The following is a 12,974-nucleotide window of genomic DNA, read 5'->3' on the forward strand; positions in this document are numbered from 1 at the left end:
ACTGAGGCACTTACCTGACAGGACAGTTGCAACTGCTATGTCCTCCTTGTCCCAGAGGTGCTGGCCCCAGTGGGCCCTCAAGACGAGTCTCCCTTGCTCCATATCCTACACGCTACTCTCACAGCCTCGTCCTCTGGATGCAGGCGCAGCTGGGCACACCAGCCTGCAAAGTGCTGCAAGAGCTGGAGAGAACATGGTTGAATTTCCTTGGCACAGTGAGTCTTGTTGGCACTTCATCAGAGCTGATCAAACCTAGAATAAACACCACATGTGCAGAGAACCAAGGGCTAGGCAAGATCTACAGGATGAGGGGTATTTCTGCTGAATGGAGAGTACTGCCTACCTGGAGGTTGGGTATCTCTGCTGAATGGAGAGTACTGCCTACCTGGAGGTTCAGAACAGTGAAAAGTGCCCTTGGACAAGAGCTTGAAGACACTTTGAAAACCCCAACACGCAGGTAGACAGTAGTCAAGCCTGCAGCACACAACTAACTTCAGCAGAACAGCTCTAACCACAATTTCATCATAGACTGGCCACTGAGAACCTAAGAAAATCTCTAATTAATTTGAGAAGGAGGCTTTAGGAATAAGGGCAGCAGCTATGCTTATGCCACCACTGCAGGAAAGGCACATCCAAATCTAGGAAAAGTCAAGTTTACAGAGACAGGATTTATCTCTGCAAGTGCCCAGACACTTTTCTGAAGATTTCCCTAGGCCTTGAACTTGCATGCAAAAGTTTTCTACCACCCTTCAAGATATATGATAGTTTGCACTCTTCATGGAAGATTAACTCAGCCCCTTGCTTGTTTGAGTAAGCATAACTGAGGCCAGACCAAATGCTTTCATTTATTAAATTCAAGCACTGTAAGTAAAGCGCTATACTTCTGCATGTCCTTCTTCTTGCTGTGTACACCCCTCTACAAATTGGTCAAGGCCATGGTAAATGTGGCTGATGTAGAACTTGGCTTAAGCCTATAACCCAAACTGGATCTGCATATATGCAACCCAACACAATTAAAATAAAATCCATGTTAAACTTGGGGGTCAAGTCCAGGTGCATCACCTCCTCCGGCGCACAGCCACTAGCCACTGCTTTCTGTAATGAAAGCAGACTTCTATGGACTTCAGATTTGCTGCTGGTTGGGTTCTCACTTGGGTAAAGTGGCAATTTAACGTACAAGCAAAACCGGATTCAAAAGCAGTTCCCAATTACTACACAGCACACCACTGCCCACCCAACACCGTATAATCACAGGGTGCATAACTCAGAACGCGGCCAGCAAAACCATCCCGTAACCCTTCGGGAGGATGAAGAAGGGCACCAGACCGAAGGCCAACAGACCTGCTGCACCGCCTCTAATGGCATCCTGCAATAGGAATGGGACAAATGCCTGCAATTTTAGACCATCTGTTCCACTAGGAGCTGATTTGCTCTGTACCGGTTTCTACTCAAACTGATAATAACATTGATTTAGGAGTAACCAAAAGGAAGAGCAGCTCCCCAGCCTGAGCCTCCTCCTACTACACATGCCCAGCTCCAAATACTTGAAAGGCGTGCATAGCCAGGAACCTCCTCTCCTGCTTTTGTTCTCACAGACAGAAAGTGGATCCTGCCAGCTACTGAAGGAACTGCTACAAGCCACCAATTGCCAACAGATTCTTCAGCCTCACTGAAGAGAGACTACTGTTATCTTGGACACATCCATGCAATTATTTGTATTTATTTATATTAATAAAAGGAAACACAGAGATGAGGAGTCCCTGGGAAAGAGGCTGCCATGTCTGAGGAGCCTTGCACAGTCTGGCAGCCCTGCCCACAACACTCCAGCTGATACAAAAGCCTTTGCTTCCACTGCCCTGAGGACAACTTCATTTATTTTCCTTTAAAGCTGGAAAATAGGTCACTCATTTCTCTTACCTCTATCAAACCTCAGGTAGCAGAAATAGGGTGAATTTACCCGTAACTGTATGAAAGCAAGCACACAAAGAAGTTTTACCTTCTGGCAGAGGGCAGATGACAGATCAGTTCTCCTTCATAGAAGGCCTTAGCTGTTCTAGCAGCACTCTTGATACAGACGCCATGCACCACCTCATTCTGGTTGCATGAGGTGTAGTTTGCCAGTGCCTTTGCAGACAAGATACCTGCCCTGGGACTCCACTGGTGCTTTCACCACCTCTCTGGAAAAGACAGCTGTCTGAGCAGCTGTCCCCAGGCTGGGAATAGCCCAGCATAAAGCAGCCAATAGCTCCTGCTGCAGTGATGCCATACCACAGCCACCTTGGACCTGAGTGGTATGCAGAGTTCAGCTCAGGAAAGGATGTGGGAAGGAGTAGCTCTGAGCACATGAATCTGCCATCCACTCCTCCCAAGTGGACACTCCATAGGTTAATCTGACTAAATAATTTCACTCATACATATGTCACTCAGGTCCTTCATCTACTTACTCTGAGCACATACTGTAAGAATCCTTACATACAAAAAACACAAGAGGGGAAAAAACAAAACAAAACAAAAACAACCAAGCAACACAACGCTCCTTCCTGTGTTTAGAAAGGGAAGAGCTTCTCTTTGCCAAGACCATGCAGGTACATTTGAATGCAAAGCTAAACAACTTCTTAAAGATGGTGTCAGAATTTGAGAAGGGAGAAAAACCAACTGGCTACATTCTTCATGAGTCTGCAATTTGTCCAATAATCTCCTGGTGAGAAGAAACACCAAAATACAAGCATCGCTAAAATCCAGCTGTTTTGTATGTGAGTTAAGATCCTATCAGCAGTACATGAACAAAGATTAACATCTTGAACTGCAGTCATATCTGAAGACTTTAAAGACTCATAAGAATGCAGACAACAGTGGGATAACTGGAAGATTGTCATTAACTGTCAGAATTTGAAAAATGGGCCTTTTCTGCAAATTTGACTCACAACCCCAACAGAAATAAGCCCACACTACTTTATTTAAAGTTAATTTACACTACAGTTTGAATAGCACCTGCCCTTGGGTATGTTCCAGAGGAACGTCTCCCTTTTCACAAAGCCAGGCTAACACCCATTGTAAAACTTCCAGAGGCACATTAGATGTCTGTTCTCCCCCCAGCAATTTCACCCTTAGAAGTAGAAGGAACGCTGCCAGTTACAGCCTGTGCTGAGGAAACATGAGTTATAATTTTACCCTGGGAAAATTGCTGAACTGGGAGCTTCTGGTGTGGCATAGGTCTTGCCTTCGCAATCCAATGGTTCTTTTGATTCAGAGAGGCTTTGAAAGGGTGGTGATGAAAAACATAGCCTCACCCTTTGAATCAGCCAGCTGCCTGCTTTCCTTTGCACTTTTAAAATTGGTTTTATTAATTTGCCTGCGAGCAGAAAGAGATAATACTGACCCTTATGGAGAAGATGCATTTTTGGACATATCAACAGAACATTATCTACTACAGACTGAACAAGCAGCAACAGAAGAACCACCTTCTAATAGCCTGAAGAATTTTACATCTGGAATCACCTTAAGGAAAAACAAAAACAACTACAAAAAAAAAGCACCTCTGTTAGCTCTTCCTGCCATATGAAAGGGACAAATCCTAAGAATCCAATAAAACTGTGCCTACGAAATGCTGTAATGCACTTGAGCTCTAAGCAGTCTGGAGATGTTTCTTGCAGCAACAAATAATAAAATATTCTCAGTCTGAATTGTAATTTCGAAGACACTGTGTCCACTCAGTAATTACGAGACTAGACAATATAATAGACAGATAGCTTCATCTATAACCTCACAGCAGGGAAAAAAGGACACGAAAGAGCTTTAAGACAATACCTCTGTAATTATCTAATTTACAATTAAGATGTTAACGAAATTGCAAGTTTGACAGTTAGAGTTTGAGCTGCTACAGAATTAGAAATACTGTGGAAAACTGCAATGCTAAATTATACATTCTTCACTCCAGGAGGATGAAATGCAACCCTATAGCCAAAAAGGATCAGCCTTCAGGAGTCCTCTGTTGTTGCAAGGTTTTCTTCCTCTCTCCCATTTCCAATCCCAGTGCTGACCTGAGCAAAGCAGTGGTGCCACCTCAAAAACAAAATGCTCTACAAAAACCTGTCAGAGTGACAGAGACAACTAAGAGGGTGAAGGAAATGATAAAGACCCAACTTACTGAAAGAACGGGCTTTTCGGAAGTCCTGGTTAATGCAGATTGTAATAAGGAGAGTTTACTCAGCTCTGAAATGATCCCATGCATTTCCAGCGCTGGCTAAAAGTTTCTCTCTCCTCTCGTAACTCTCATTAAAATTATCAGCCTACATATTTCATAATAAGCAGGAGAATGAAAAAGTCCAAGCACTATCATGAGAGAAATCGCCTTATTTATCACTAGCTGTTTCAAAACACACGTAGGTTACTTAATACCTTGGGACAGGCAGGATAACAACATACAGGTGCTGGGCGAGGAATCAGGCTTATGTCGAAGGCACATACACGAAGTGACACAAGACGGCTGAGGTATCCCGAGAGCAATCCTAGCAGGTTGTGGACACAGCACTGCATACAGGAGCTGAGTTAACAGCCCTCGGCCACCCAGATACTTTCCTACCTCTGCTCTATAGAAAAACTCTGATGCTCTTGGGATGTTAAAGCCGTCATAGGAGGAGGTATGCTTTGAGGCAGCTAGTGGAAAAGGTCTGAAGTCCTCAATTAAACTTAAAAGGCTTCATTAATGCAGTACTTTTTAGTTTGCTTCTACCTCTTTTTTTTTTGTTTGTTTGTTTTGTTTTTAAATTTTCTTAAACATTGGGAAAATGGGGACAAAAAGAGAAAAGGAATGGTATCCACACAATTGTCAGGTCAAGCAGTGACTATTTCGCACGGTATGAAGGGCAGGATTTGAGGAGAGTTGAACACAGGATCCTGCTCTAGGAGGAGAGAAGCATGCTTGGCAAGACGGCAACCATATGGCATAGGAACAAAGCATACTTTAGATTTGGTTCATTTGATTCCATTATGTGTAAAAGATACTTTTGGATCCAAGGCTAAGAAATACAATTTTGATTATTATTGTTTTCAGACCTGTAGGGATTCCTCCAAGTACTCATAGTAGCTCATATGATAAAAACACCCATTTGCCAGCTAATTTTAGCGTTTTTTGCCCACAAGGGTGGATTAACCACAAATCTATATAACTATGTGCTGTATGCACACTGAAGCCATCATTGCATTTGCCAACTTCATGAAGCAGCAGCTGGCTAACTAGTTTTAGACAGAAGGGTTTCTGCTAACTAGCTCAGCAAACTCGCAGTTTCATATTAAAAGACTTCTGCTTAGTCTGACACAGCAATAGACCACACACACACACCCTCAGAATATCAGGAAAAGTGTCATATAATATTCATTAACTTTGCATGGGCTGTTTCTGAGTCTAGTAATAACCAAAGCATAAAACCAAACACATGAAGTGCCAGTGCTTGGACAACAGAAAGAACTGAGTATGTCTAAAGAAGCATTAAAGACCATGTCTGTCACTCAGCAAAAGATACCTACCTTAACTTTCTCTAGCTATTAGCTTTTAACTTCTCTAACACACAACATGCATTTCAAATTGACAAGCAAGAAATAAAGACACATTAGCAAATTCGTGCTAAAGACAGCATGTCATATATTCTATATGTTATATATACTATATGACATATATACTATGTCATATAAGCCAGCAGTTTTTCTGTGTTCTTCCGAATGACCAAATGAGATGATTCTGGGACAGCTAGAAAGAAAAAAAGGCAACAAGCAGATTTACCAAGAACATAAAATCCAAGCTTACATTACACAAAGTTGCTTCATTTCTAAAACATAGAGAAGCTACAACAGATGACCTAAGGGCATACACTGCCACTGGCAAGAACTGGATCAAGCCCATGAGGAAAGAGTTCAGGTATGAAATTTCTCTTTTTGGTAGGTTATTCTGTAACTGAGATCTTGGAGAAGCTGGCCATTGCCAAGAGGTTAGTTAGCCTAATTTAAACGCTGATGAGGCAGTAAGGTTAATGTGAAATTGTTCCCATTCAAAACAACACCTGAAGAATTCTTTAATCTGTCTAGGGGGAACACGTCACCTAACAAGAGCCACAGAAATCAACTCCAATGAGCATCTTGAGCAGTAATAACCAGTGGTACAAGGTAGTAAGACCATGCTAACAAGGGGACACATCCTCTATAAGCAGCTCAGGCCCACATTAACCACTCTGAACTACACCTGGCTTCTGCAACACAAAAAAAATTAAACCAAAACAACAACAAAAACCTTCAGAGAAGGATCAAGTCACAAGGACTGGGGCTGTCTAAAGATACTTAGGAGAAAAGTTTGAGTATATAATAATGATGTGCTTAGAAGACATGATAACTTAAGATCTGGTACCATGTTTTCCACGCAAAGGAGTTCAGCGACACACCACTGCTTCATATGTATTTCCATATCAAACGCCAATTTTCAGATTCCCCCTCTGCTGCCATTTACCACATGGCAATAACACATATTGTGTGGATATTAGGATACTGGTGGGAAGGTTCAGCATCTGCCAGAGCACCAACATCCACCTCAGATGTCACAGGCCAACACTGTAAAACCGGAGGCATTACTTTCAAAGCAACACTCGTACATCAGGATTTGTTTGATTTCCAATCAAATCTAAATGACTTAATACAGCAGAATCAGTTTGACTTCCAAGGAAAAGAAAAATGGTTTAAGAAAAATATTTTCTACTCAAAGTAGGCAGGAACAGAATCCTACCTCCACCTAAAACAAAACAACCAACCAAAACCCAAACAAACAAAACCACAAAAAGAGAAAAAAGAAGAAGAAGAAGAAAAAGCAAACCACACAACAAACAATGATTTTGAGACCCTGCTCCTTATTTATCAAGGAAACACCACTGGAGGCTTTTCCCAGGCACACAGGGAACAAGAATTTGTGTGGAGAATGCTCATTAGGTGCACCATGAAGTGGGCTGCCAACACTTGGGATGGTCTTCACAAAAGTACTGCCTTAATGAGAATAAAAAGCAAAATAAAACCACTAGCTTCCAATGGACACCTGAGAAGAGGAAGGAAGCATCACAGCAGGAAGACTTAACATCTCATAAAGGGCCAGTCACACAGTGACACATCTCAAGGTGTTGAAAAAGCAGATTCAGATTAAATCTGGCGGACAATCCTGCAAAGGACTTTCTCTGGAAGTGGGTAAGCTTGGAGAAAAGGCCAGAAAGCCTAGGACTCGATGTGCTGCCCACCCTGTGTCCAGAGACATCATACAGGACACCTGCAGCTCTGTCCCAGCATACCAGGCCAGTAAAGAAGGGAGGCTGCAGGGTCTCCAGGAGGCAAGAACAGAAGGTAATGAGGAAGCCAAGTGTGTGAAGGCAACGGGGAAGCCAAGCGCGTGCTGGGAGTGGGAGAGGGGAGACAAAGCTTCCCTTGTTGGGGCAACAGAGCCCTGCCAGAAGAGAAAAGGGTAGGCTGGAGGAGGAGGCATTTAATTTGCAAGAGTGTGGAGAAGGGTGGTGAAACACAAAAAAACAGCTTTGCTTTGGTCTCTTCCACAGAACAAAAGCTTGCCTTCAGGAACAGCTGAATTGTAATGACAAAAGTAAGAGCACTTGGAGCAAACAGGAAAAGTTTCAGAAGACCTGTGATGAGCATGTAGCAGAGGGGGCAGAAATTAACTTCAACAATTCCTAAATGATGGATTTGTCTCATGGCTGTCATCTTAAATCCCATTATAGACATACCCACGCCGAACACTTGATTTCTGCTGAGTGGTGCCCTGGAGCTGCAGAAATGAAGGGGATGAGTTCGGGGAAAGAGCGGAGTGGAAGGATGGGATCTCTTTGTGTTTATCAAAAACACTAAATCTCAGGATTTCCATCCATGTTGCCTTGCAGAGGGAGCAGGGCTGCAGCCCAGGAGACAACAAGCAGCGAGGGTATGTGTGTGCCTTACTCCACATATTTGAAAGCCGTGTGGAATGAGGTGTGGCAGTGGAATTTATAAATCCAGTCCTAGCTGGAAACAGTGGCAGGTTGCCAACCACGCCATAAAGGTCCTGTCATCTCAGCTCCAAGTAACGTCCTCAGGATCCCAATGTTTTCTCAGATTGAGGTGTGCCACAGCTACAGAAGAAAAATTACAGTGCAGTCACAACGTATGACAGACACAGCAGTGTTACCTGCCGCATTCACTTAAACAAAACCTCATAACCCACCTCACCACGTTGGAACTCACAAAAGGCTCAACATCAGGTAGCTCCACCAAGAACAGCACTCCTGCCAACAGTAACTTCACCTGACCACAAGCCAGTCTGCAAGTTTCCCTGAGGCTGAAGCAGAGGTAACTGGTGATGGGTAGGCAGTAGTAAGGATGAAGGCCAACCTCATGTGACCAAGACAACGCAAACCAGGAGCAACATCAGTGGGACTACAAAACCCAGAAGAAATCAGAATGTGTGCCTAAGCTGAAGCAGTAGCTGTTATATTGGAAGAGATTCTTAAACACAAAAAGGAAACGGAAGACAACCAGACAGCACAGATCAGAATCCATGATGACTATTATTTTTTATAAAGAGTCTAATAATACAGTGAAAACTAATTCCTCCCATCTGAATCCTGGCACCATTTGGCATCTTCAGTTCAGAAACAACAAATCAAAACCCAAACAAACTGCATGCCTTTTTCTTCCTCCTCTTCTTCTCGCTCTTTTGCCATGCTGATGCTTGTTTGCATTATGTCTATTTTGAGCTAAATTAAGTAGGAGCAGCAGAGCTTTGATTCAGTAGTAGCAATAAATGGGGTTAGCCTGGCATTGATCTGTGTAAAGGGGCCAAAGCTGGGACTGCCAGCAGCAAAACGTGGTCAGTGAACTCTGCAGTGCCAGAGTGACCCTGCAGCTGAATTCTTAGCCCTGATTACAACAGAAATAGACTTGCTTTCCTAAACAAAGAGTATTTCAGACAGCAGATTAGCAAGAGAAAGTGCACTTACAACAGAGGATTGAAGAAACGGAACAAAAATAAGAACCACCACACGCTTCCAAGTATTTCAGATAGCTCCTCAACAGTGCAAAACAAATGCATGCCTTGCTCTGCATTCTTGGTAATCCAGCCAGCACTGGGCCCAAGTGCTAAGGAAGATATAGTTTACTGCGTATCAGCTAACAGCTTCAGCAAGTAAGTAGGCAGCACAGAAGATGAGGAAAAACCATGTTAAGGACAGCATACTGGAGAAGTCAGAACATCTGCCTAGCAATCCTACAGAAAGGGAAGCCATGCTAGCTACAAGAGGCAAGGCACCCTTCATAAATCATGCTTCAAATTCAGACAGCAAATTTATATACAACCAGAATTTCATAATCCTTAGGAACACAGATCAAATCTGCTAGCCCGCAGATGTCTGGGTGTCTGTACTGTTGTGTAATGCAAAAGAGGGAGAGAACATCTGTATGTCCAGTCTCCTAACTATGAGGTTTAATCAGTGAATCCACGATACAGACTGCACTGCAATCCCCCCAGTCTTGAGCCAAGCAGGGTAGGTCCGGGTCCCTGGACAGGGATCCCACTGGGCAGGTCACAAAGCAGCTGGATTTACTGCTGCCCCATAGGGACCCAAGCTCCTGCAGCTGGCACAGGAAAGCGGGGACTCACGGATCATCCCACTTCCTTTTCTAACTAATTTCTTTCCCATGTTTCACCGTGGATGCTCATTAACACAAGCATTTCCTTAGAACAAGCGGTACAAAATACTGAGTCTAATCTACTGCTTGCCCACAGCAGGAGGTTGGAATTGGATGATCTTTAAGGTCCCTTCCAATAGAAGCCATTCTGTGATTCTATGAAATCCTTACAAACAAACCCATAAAAGCTTTCACCCCATTTCTCCCAGAAAATCCCTCTATGGATTTCAGTTGCTTGATTTAAGCAGCAAGGTAGGGGACATGGAGGAAAAGGAGGATGGTTCTAAGAGTCTGCTGGTGCACTGACAGTCTGAAAAAAGCAAGGCAGAAATATGCCAGACTGTGCCCTGTGTTTTAAATGCCACTCATCTGCCTTGCTGCTCCTTATGGGCTGACTGCAGCCTTTGCTGGGGTTTGTGGCAACTGCAGTGCCCGAGCACGGGACATGCGGTTGTCACAACAACTGGGAACTTGCTGACTGATTTATGGGAACTTACAAACCCACAAAACCAGAAGATATTTGTATTCACTCATATCCTGAGTGCTCCTTTCACCTCTCATTGAACAGCTCCCGTGCAAGTCAGTGAAAGTTCCTGTACAGTTCAAAAGTCACTCTCTGCAGCCTTAAAGCATCACACCGCAGCGCCCAGCCCGAGCAGCTCGAGGCCAGCGTGCCCACACTCGTAACAGCAGCTCCAAATTAAGCCATCATCTTAACTGGGTAATGGTTATTGAGACATCTTAAATGGATCAGCTCATTATTAAAAAAAAAGAAAAAAAAAAAGGCAATTACGGTAAATTAGACTTCTCACCAGAACAACAGCCTAAGCTTTACATTTGCTATGATACGTGCCTGACCACCCTTTTTAAATGAGGATAGCTGGGGGCTCCGACTCACCGTCACTCAGCAAACAGCTCACCGATCCTCTCCCTGGGGTCACTGCCCTAAGGCAGCGCCGGCAGAGCTGACCACGTGCCTTGTGCATGCCCCGTCACCAGCTGGGCAGCGCAGTGCCCATCCCCAGTGACAATGGCAGCCCCATGAAATCCACTGACCAGGGCTTGGCGCAGCTGCTGAAGCCCAGGTGCCTTCTGCTGACTCTGCAAGGGAGCAAAAGCCTTCTGCAAAGGAGGGCAGCCGAGGGCAGCAGCATCAAGCTAAGATTTGCCAGGGCTTGCCTGCCAGAGGACAGAGTCTGGAGTTTTAACCATTTTTGGCACATTCCGCATTCAGTATTTTCAGAAGCTTTCGAGGATGTTTATGAAACAACTGCAAGGTAGGCTACTAAATTCACAGCGGTACGAAGAATTCCTTCCCACATTCCTCTCCCATGCTCTGCAGTCGAAATAAATGAAGATGTAGTTTATGTTTCTGTAATTACAGTTTGTTAAAAGCAGAACAGGTTGTTAAGTTATGGTAAGAAGCCCAGGAGCTCATGCTCTGCTTTGAATACCACAGCGGTGTAGATTTCACTGAATAAAAAAGGCCGGCCAAAACCAGAGGGAATTTGCGCTCTGGTATTGTTCAGCATAAACCAATTTACCTTTAAAGCAATCATGTTAACCAAAGCGATCAATTAGAAAATGATCTTATGAGAGCAATGTCAATGCACAGCACACTGCCAAGTTTCAGTTATTTAATACCAAATACCACAAGGGTAATACCGCTTACTTGTTTTATGACATTGTCGTACCATCCATCTTCTACCGTTTGCTTATAATCCTGCTTTTCCCCCATTAAATACTTAGGGTATTTATACAGCCTTGTAAAACTCCAGTACAAAAGAATAAGCAACAAGAACTTTCCCCCATACATTACTTACCAACTTAATTATGTAATGCAATGTGAAAGGTTTATGTACACCAGCTGGATCTCATTACAGCTCCATTTCTTTCTTTTTAAAGTGCACTTTATCTGGAATACTGAAGTCACGAAGAATTTCACTGAAATACGTTGAACTGGTGCACACAATGCTGCAGGACGCCAGCTCATTAAATAGGCTCAATAGCAAATCAAGCTTGTGGACACGTATTTTGGAATTTTAAAATGCACCAGGTACAAGTAAATATTTGAAGCTAAGTCAGAATTTAGTGACTCAGCCTAATCCAGCCTTCCCTTCCTCAGTATCACAGCAGACTGAGGAATGCTCTGCAATGTACAACAGGAATCAGGACAGTGAGAAAGGAAAAGCTTCAGAAGACTATTGGTATCACAGCCTTGCTAAGCATCAGGGAGGTGCCAGCCCTATAAACTGAACACGATGCCTCAAACAAGCAGATTTTCAGTGCTGTGAAGAATTTGCCATAAGAACATCAATGAGGTTGCTAAATGCCCAGCTGAACCCAAGTAAGCTTGTTGCACACTTTAGGAACCTTCATAGAATGGTTTAGGATGGAACGGGACTTTAAAGCCCCCCCAGTCCCACCCTGTGCCGTCAGCAGGGCTGCCACCCAGCAGCTCAGCTGCCCAAGGCCCCATCCAACCTGGCCTTGAGTGCCTCCAGGGATGGGGCACCACAGCTTCTCTGGACTTCAGTCCTTTAGTACCACTGACTGAGACATTCCTGTTCAGTTGTGAGGCAAGAGTTGCAGTTTAATAAATGGAGAGAACAAAACCAAGCATAAAAAAAACCAAAACCCTGTGCAGTGATTTTATTTTTGTTGTATATTTGACTGTAATTACTGCCCTAAGTAGTTTAATTGTCTGGCATCTCTTCAAGTGTCTTGCCTGTGGGGAGGGGAGGCAGGCCAGTTTATGGTTTGTTATTAATGAACAAAGCGCAAACAAGTTTACCTTGTCTGTAATCAACATTCCCATCAAAACAGATTGAGAAGAAAATGCAAAGGGGTCCTGTTCATCCCACAGACTAAACACTATTGTGTTAAGATCTGATCTTTTCATTATGAATGTCATTTATACCTCAGAGGAAAATTGATGTTTCTATAGCACCCACATGAGAAGCACCTGAGAACATCACAAGCATGCCCTCCTTGCTTATTTCCCAATCTCCACAGACACCTGCTCCTGGTCGCTGGCCTGGGGATGAGAGCACAGCCAGCCTGGGGTCCGGCCCTGAATGACCTCCCTCACATGCACTCAAGGTGAGAAAACAGCATGTGCAGAGAGGCAAAATGAGTTCTGATGTTTGTGAGCAAAACTGTGGGGCCATTTACAACTGCTGCGGAATGACACGCATCCAGCCCTTCTCAGCTGGAAATAATTTTTGCCTGGAGTGGAAACAGAGTGGAAGGAAAACAAGAATGAGGGACAA

The 12,974-nt window shown here is 43.8% G+C and overlaps 1 protein-coding gene across 2 annotated transcripts in view; it reads right to left on the reverse strand.

Moving 5' to 3' along the window:
- KCTD1 (potassium channel tetramerization domain containing 1) overlaps positions 1–12,974 on the reverse strand; it is a 63,692-nt gene that overhangs the window by 36,393 nt on the left and 14,325 nt on the right. The window contains exon 1 of one of the 2 annotated variants that reach the window (XM_015855481.2): positions 10,601–10,800. The exons of the other annotated variant lie outside the window; for it this stretch is intronic. The gene's annotated coding sequence lies outside the window, so the exon portion shown is untranslated. Of the gene's footprint in view, positions 1–10,600; positions 10,801–12,974 lie in introns of those variants that run through there. 2 annotated transcript variants of the gene reach the window in all.

The sequence above is a fragment of the Coturnix japonica genome, chromosome 2, assembly GCF_001577835.2.
Source record: "Coturnix japonica isolate 7356 chromosome 2, Coturnix japonica 2.1, whole genome shotgun sequence".
Classification (NCBI taxonomy): Eukaryota; Metazoa; Chordata; class Aves; order Galliformes; family Phasianidae; genus Coturnix; species Coturnix japonica.